At 45.1% G+C, this 6702-nt stretch overlaps 1 long non-coding RNA gene across 1 annotated transcript; it reads left to right on the forward strand.

Annotated features, from left to right (window-relative positions):
- The first annotated feature begins 4724 nt into the window (after window positions 1–4724).
- LOC143315757 (uncharacterized) lies at window positions 4725–6078 on the forward strand. Its single transcript, XR_013076179.1, has 3 exons — window positions 4725–4887; window positions 5842–5888; window positions 6057–6078. It is a non-coding gene; the product is annotated as an uncharacterized LOC143315757 (long non-coding RNA).
- Window positions 6079–6702: the final 624 nt, after the last annotated feature.

Here is a 6702-nt window from a genome sequence, read left to right on the forward strand (position 1 = left end):
CTGTAGGATGCTGTCCACAGTATTATAGGGGTCAATGGGAACTGGAGGGACTCAACCAGACAAGCTGGTGAACCAACACAGTAAAGTGAAAGCTGCACAGAAATGCAAACTGGACTGTTGATTCATGGTGGGATCAGCAGTACGAGCAACACTTAAATGTCAGTGGAAACCATCTGATTCAATGTTGGAATCAACACTTCAGCTCAAAGGACCTTCAGCTGGTGTTTGTCTCTGTGTGGACGGACATGATGTGAGCTAATTCTTCATGATTCCTCCACAGAGTCCACCAGGAGAGCTCAGAGGTTCCCAGTGGTCAGTCTGCCCAGCAGCATCAAACTCACCTGGACTCCATTTTTATGGTCTGTACTTGTACAACAGCTGTTTTCAAATCTATTCTGTTCACAATAATCTCCACGCTGCACTTTTTAGACCAGTGGACCGTCAGTCTGTCCAACATGGATCTGATGTTTGCTTCCATGATTTCACTTTGTGTCATTCATATCATCCTCTGTTCCAGCGGCTGGAGGAGAACATTGTCTCTTTTGTGAGGAACGAGCTGAAAAAGATCAAGATGGTTCTGAGTCCAGATGACCCAGAATGCTTAGAGAGTCAGGGGGAGGATGAGGATGATGATGAAGAGCAGAGGAGGAGCAGCAGAGAGGCATTTCTGAAGATCACACAGCACTTCCTGAGGAGAATGGAGGAGGAGGAGCTGGCTGAGCGTCTGCAGAGCAGTAAGAGGATTTCTCTAAAGGTTTAAGTGCTGGATCAGTGGAACATCCTGAGTCTCCTGGATGATTGTACTTTTGATTGATTGAACTTTATCAATCACTTATTGATTTATTTGTTGTGTCTTCATTCAGGAAATCCTGTTGGTGTTGGTCAGCGTAAACTTAAATCTAACCTGAAGGAGAAGTTCCAGTGCGTGTTTGAGGGGATTGCTAAAGCAGGAAAGCGGACCCTCCTGAATCAGATCTACACAGAGCTCTTCATCACAGAGGGAGGGACTGGACAGGTCAATGATGAACATGAGGTCAGACAGATTGAAACAGCATCCAGGAAACCACACGGACCAGAAACCACAATCAGACAAGAAGACATCTTTAAACCCTCACCTGGACGAGATGAACCAATCAGAACAGTGATGACAAAGGGAGTGGCTGGCATTGGGAAGACGGTCTTAACACAGAAGTTCACTCTGGACTGGGCTGAAGACAAAGCCCACCAGGACATACAGTTCATGTTTCCATTCACTTTCAGAGAGCTGAATGTGCTGAGAGAGAAAAAGTTCAGCTTGGTGGAACTTGTTCATCACTTCTTTCCTGAAACCAAAGAAGAAGGAATCTGCAGGTTTGAAGAGTTCAGGGTTTTGTTCATCCTTGACGGTCTGGATGAGTGTCGCCTTCCTCTGGACTTCCACAACAATGAGATCCTGACTGATGCTACAAAGTCCACCTCAGTGGATGTGCTGCTGACAAACCTCATCAGGAGGAAACTGCTTCCCTCTGCTCGCCTCTGGATAACCACACGACCTGCAGCAGCCAATCAGATCCCTCCTGAGTGTGTTGACATGGTGACAGAGGTCAGAGGATTCACTGATGAACAGAAGGAGGAGTACTTCAGGAAGAGGTTCAGAGACAAGGAGCAGGCCAACAGAATCATCTCCCACATCAAGACATCACGAAGCCTCCACATCATGTGCCACATCCCGGTCTTCTGCTGGATCACTGCTACAGTTCTGGAGGATGTGATGAAGACCAGAGAGGAAGGAGAGCTGCCCAAGACCCTGACTCAGATGTACATCCACTTCCTGGTGGTTCAGTCGAAAGTGAAGAACATGAAGTATGATGGAGGAGCTGAGTCAGATCCTCAGTGGACTCCAGAGAGCAGGAAGATGATTGAGACTCTGGGAAAACTGGCTTTTGAGCAGCTGCAGAAAGGAAACCTTATCTTCTATGAATCAGACCTGACAGAGTGTGGCATCGATATCAGAGCAGCCTCAGTGTACTCAGGAGTGTTCACACAGATCTTCAAAGAGGAGAGAGGACTGTACCAGGACAAGGTGTTCTGCTTCGTCCATCTGAGTGTTCAGGAGTTTCTGGCTGCTCTTCATGTCCATCTGACCTTCATCAAGTCTGGAGTCAATCTGCTGTCAGAAGAACAAACAACCTTGAAGAAATCTAAATCCAGAGGAGTCACATCTGCAGAGACACATCTCCACCAGAGTGCAGTGGACAAGGCCTTACAGAGTCCAAATGGACACCTGGACTTGTTCCTCCGATTCCTCCTGGGTCTTTCCCTGCAGACCAATCAGACTCTCCTACAAGGCCTGCTGACACAGACAGGAAGTGGCTCAAAAACCAGTCAGGTAACAGTCGAGTACATCAAAGAGAAGATTGAAGAGACACCTTCTGCAGAGCAAAGCATCAATCTGTTCCACTGTCTGAATGAACTGAATGATCGTTCTCTGGTGGATCAGATCCAACAGTCCTTGAGTTCAGGAAGACTCTCCACAGATAAACTGTCTCCTGCTCAATGGTCAGCTCTGGTCTTCATCTTACTGTCATCAGAAAAAGATCTGGATGTGTTTGACCTGAAGAAATTCTCTGCTTCAGAGGAGGCTCTTTTGAGGCTGCTGCCAGTGGTCAAAACCTCCAACATAGCTCTGTAAGTACAGAGATAGTGAAGTTTCTTCATCAATAAATACTCTGATATCGAACTTACTGTTTGCTTCCTTCCTGTGTCTCTTCAGACTGAGTGGCTGTAACCTCTCAGAGAGAAGCTGTGAAGTTCTGTCCTCAGTCCTCAGATCCCAGTCCTCCAGTCTGAGAGAGCTGGACCTGAGTCACAACAACCTGCAGGTTTCAGGAGTGAAGCTGCTGTCTGCTGGACTGGAGAGTCCACACTGTGCACTGGTAACTCTCAGGTCAGATTAAGTTACTGTTTGTGTTGACAGATTTAAGTTAGTTCTGTACATTTAGAGATTCATTTAGTTTAAACAGTCTCTCTCATGTCAGGATTTGAATCTTTCAGTCTGTTTTGTTTATTTTCAGATCTCTGACAGATTGATGATTTTGAGTTTGTGAAATGATGATCAGAAATAATTTCCCAGTCTGCAGTTGCAGATCATCTTTTCTGTGCATGTCAGAAAAATGTGTGCACGTGTCTGAATGTGAGAATTAAGACAAAAAATCCCTCAAATTCAAGTTTGCGGATGTGTCATAAAGTTTTGTAGCTGTAAAAATATTTTGCGTATCTGTAATTAAAATCTGTGTAGGAATATTTTCTACAATGAGGTTTCACAAAGTGCAGCATGGGTCATTAAAACTGATGAATTTACTATTGATCAGAGTGCTGAGTCATGGGAAACATGAATTCTGAAGGACTGTGAGTCAGCAGTTTGAGTCCAGCACAGAGGCTGTCTCATGTGAAGCTCAGTGGGATGACGGACAAAACAAATTGGACCAAGCCAGGCTTCCTCTGTGTGAGCTGCCTCAACTAAACATGAACTCCAGGCAGAGATAACGGCATCACGACGGTGGTTATCAGCTTCCTTTGTTAACTCAGGTTTCCTTCATCAGGCTCTGTGCACGTCCCCATAAAAAGAGACGTTTGCTCCATCATTTGACTCTTTGTCACCACAAAAAGGACCAATCATGTCCCCCCTCCTTCAGTCCAGAGGAACAGGTTGTTATAATGGAGAGCTTTGGAGAATGTAAAAAAAAAAGAGGAAACTCAAGACTGTTGCTGCACATAAGACAAGAGAGGAATGCTGGCAGAAAACTGCTGATCCTTTAAATCATTCACTTAATATATTAGTTTCAGCACTCAGTCACTCTCAGAGCCTCCTGTTTATTTCTAACTGCACATTCGAGAGTCTGAAACTTTAAACGTCATCCAGCAGGTTTAAACATGAGACTCAGGAACTGGATTCAGGTCTGACACTGTCCCCTCATGAAGGACACATGACTGTGCTCTTACAGACGTGAAGACAATGAATGAACATCTACAACATGTTTATGATGGAACAGCAAAGATTTGCACACATGCTGAGAAGAGACTCAACATTTTAAAATAATTGTTCTTCTTCTTCTTCTTCAGACTGAGGGGCTGTAACCTCTCAGAGAGAAGCTGTGAAGTTCTGTCCTCAGTCCTCAGATCCCAGTCCTCCAGTCTGAGAGAGCTGGACCTGAGTAACAACAACCTGCAGGATTCAGGAGTGAAGCTGCTGTCTGCTGGACTGGAGAGTCCACACTGTGCACTGGAAACTCTCAGGTCAGATCAAGTTACTGTTTGTTGTGAAATCGTTGACGTCTTTCTTTAACCCCAGAAGTCCACACGTTTGACACATACATATATTGATTGGCAGATTTTTTCTCTCAATGTTCCTTTCATTAATGAAGTCTGGCTGAGATGGAAATCCTCATTTCTGTGTAGTTGTCATGTGATTTTGATTAGTGGACATCGCTTTATTCCTGATTCAGTCATGATTAATTACCACAAAGGTGTCGCTGAGGACCTCAAGAAGTGAAGTGTCAAGTGTGAAGTCGTTGACCTAAAACACAGAAACTGTTGAGAATTATTATGTATTTTAAATTCTCCAATCTGATGCTGCTCAGCCTATCAGATCTCTGCATTTTGAGAGCTATGATTTGACGGACACAGCAGGACCCTCAGATGATCTTCCATGTGTGTTGTTCTGTGTGTTTTCAGGCTGTCAGGCTGTCTGATCACAGAGGAAGGCTGTGCTTCTCTGGCCTCAGCTCTGAGATCCAACCCCTCCCATCTGAGAGAGCTGGACCTGAGCTACAATCATCCAGGAGACTCAGGAGTGAAGCTGCTGTCTGCTGGACTGGAGGATCCTCACTGCAGACTGGACACTCTCAGGTATGAAGAGGCTGCTGCAGCCACAGTCAGTCAGTGTGAAAGAGGAGGAAGAGCTGGAAACATGTTGTCTGTCTTTTTGGTTGATAGTGGATGTGAGTGAGACATGAACAATCACACATGTAGGAAACCTTTGTCCTTTGATCACAACATAAACACTGGTTGAACATGAAAAGGACATATTTGTGTTGGAGGTCTCAAGGAGAACATCTCCAGGAACAAACATGATAATGACCTGTTGGTCATAATTGATGCAGTTTGGACAGATCTCTGCATGGTAAAAGAACTGTCTGTCAGTTTGACAAATGTCCTTTTTGTCCTCAAAAGACATAAAAACAAGCATCCAATAAGTCCAAAGCAGTTCTATTTAGTTCAAACTGCCGGAACCTGACAACCACAGAACAGAGCAGGACTTTTGAGATGCTTCATTCAGGTGTTTTACTCAAAATGTTGGACTGTTCCTTCATCAGTGGAGAACAATTGGACTGAACATGGTCTTCACAGCAAACATGATGACTTGTCTCAAATATTGAATTTATTGACAGTACTCACACTCCTAATGAACACATGAAGCATGGTCACATATGGGACACGACGAGGAGAACCGTGTCCAATAATCAATGATGAAAGCTCTGTTGGTTTGTTCAGTGAAGACAAAGTCAGACTGATTATTGATCATCACAGGTGGGAGAGCGAGAGAGCGATCGATGAGTGAAGCAGCTTAGAATAGAAGTCAGCAACAGATTGAAATGAGGAAATGAGCTGATGAAGGCAGATTTAATGATGAGAGAGAATCAGTGTCGCTGTCAGTGTCTGAGCAGAGCTGAAGAGGTTTAGGGGCAGCAGGGAGAAGCAGGCCGGATCAACATGTTGTGTTTGTGTGTATGAGAGTGATGTAACGTCCATGTTTGCATGCTGAAAGAGGAGGTGCTGCTCTGACCCCCCTCCTCCTTTCAGGGTGGAGCCTGCTGGAGTCCGATGGTTGAGACCAGGTCTGAGGAAGTGTAAGTGTATCTTTAATTTGACTGATGAAAACAAAACAGAGCACATTCAGCCATCTTCAAACTGTGACATCACTCATTCACATCTCCGATGTCATCATCAAACTGTCCATCAATCAACAGATGATGGATCAATAACTGCAGCTGTTTTCTTCTTCTTCTCTCCATCAGATTCCTGTGAACTCAAACTGGACACAAACACAGTGAACAGAAACATCAAACTGTCTGACAACAACAGGACGATGACACATGTGGAGGAGGATCAGTCATATCCTGATCATCGAGACAGGTTTGACTGGTGTCCTCAGCTGCTGTGTGGAACTGGTCTGACTGGTCGCTGTTACTGGGAGGTTGAGTGGACAGGAGATGTTGATATATCAATGAGTTACAGAAGAATCAGAAGGAAAGGAGGCAGGAGAGAGTGTGTGTTTGGATGGAATGATCAGTCCTGGAGACTGGACTGCTCTCATGGTCGTTACTCTGTCTGTCACAATAACATAATAGCATCCATCCCCTCCTCCTCCTCCTCTTTCTCCTCCTCCTCGTCCTCTGTCTCTCACAGAGTAGGAGTGTATGTGGACTGTCCTGCTGGCACTCTGTCCTTCTACAGAGTCTCCTCTGACTCACTGATCCACCTCCACACCTTCAACACCACATTCACTGAACCTCTTTATCCTGGCTTTGGGTTCTGGTCCTGGTCTGGTTCCTCAGTGTCTCTGTGTCCTCTGTAGGAGGGAGAGTCTCCTCCTGTTAGAGAAACACTGCTGAACAGATCAGTTGAGTCTGTGCAGGATCTCAGTCACATCAGTCTTTCAGG

This window comes from Chaetodon auriga, chromosome 23 (assembly GCF_051107435.1).
Source record: "Chaetodon auriga isolate fChaAug3 chromosome 23, fChaAug3.hap1, whole genome shotgun sequence".
In the NCBI taxonomy this organism is placed as follows: domain Eukaryota; kingdom Metazoa; phylum Chordata; class Actinopteri; order Chaetodontiformes; family Chaetodontidae; genus Chaetodon; species Chaetodon auriga.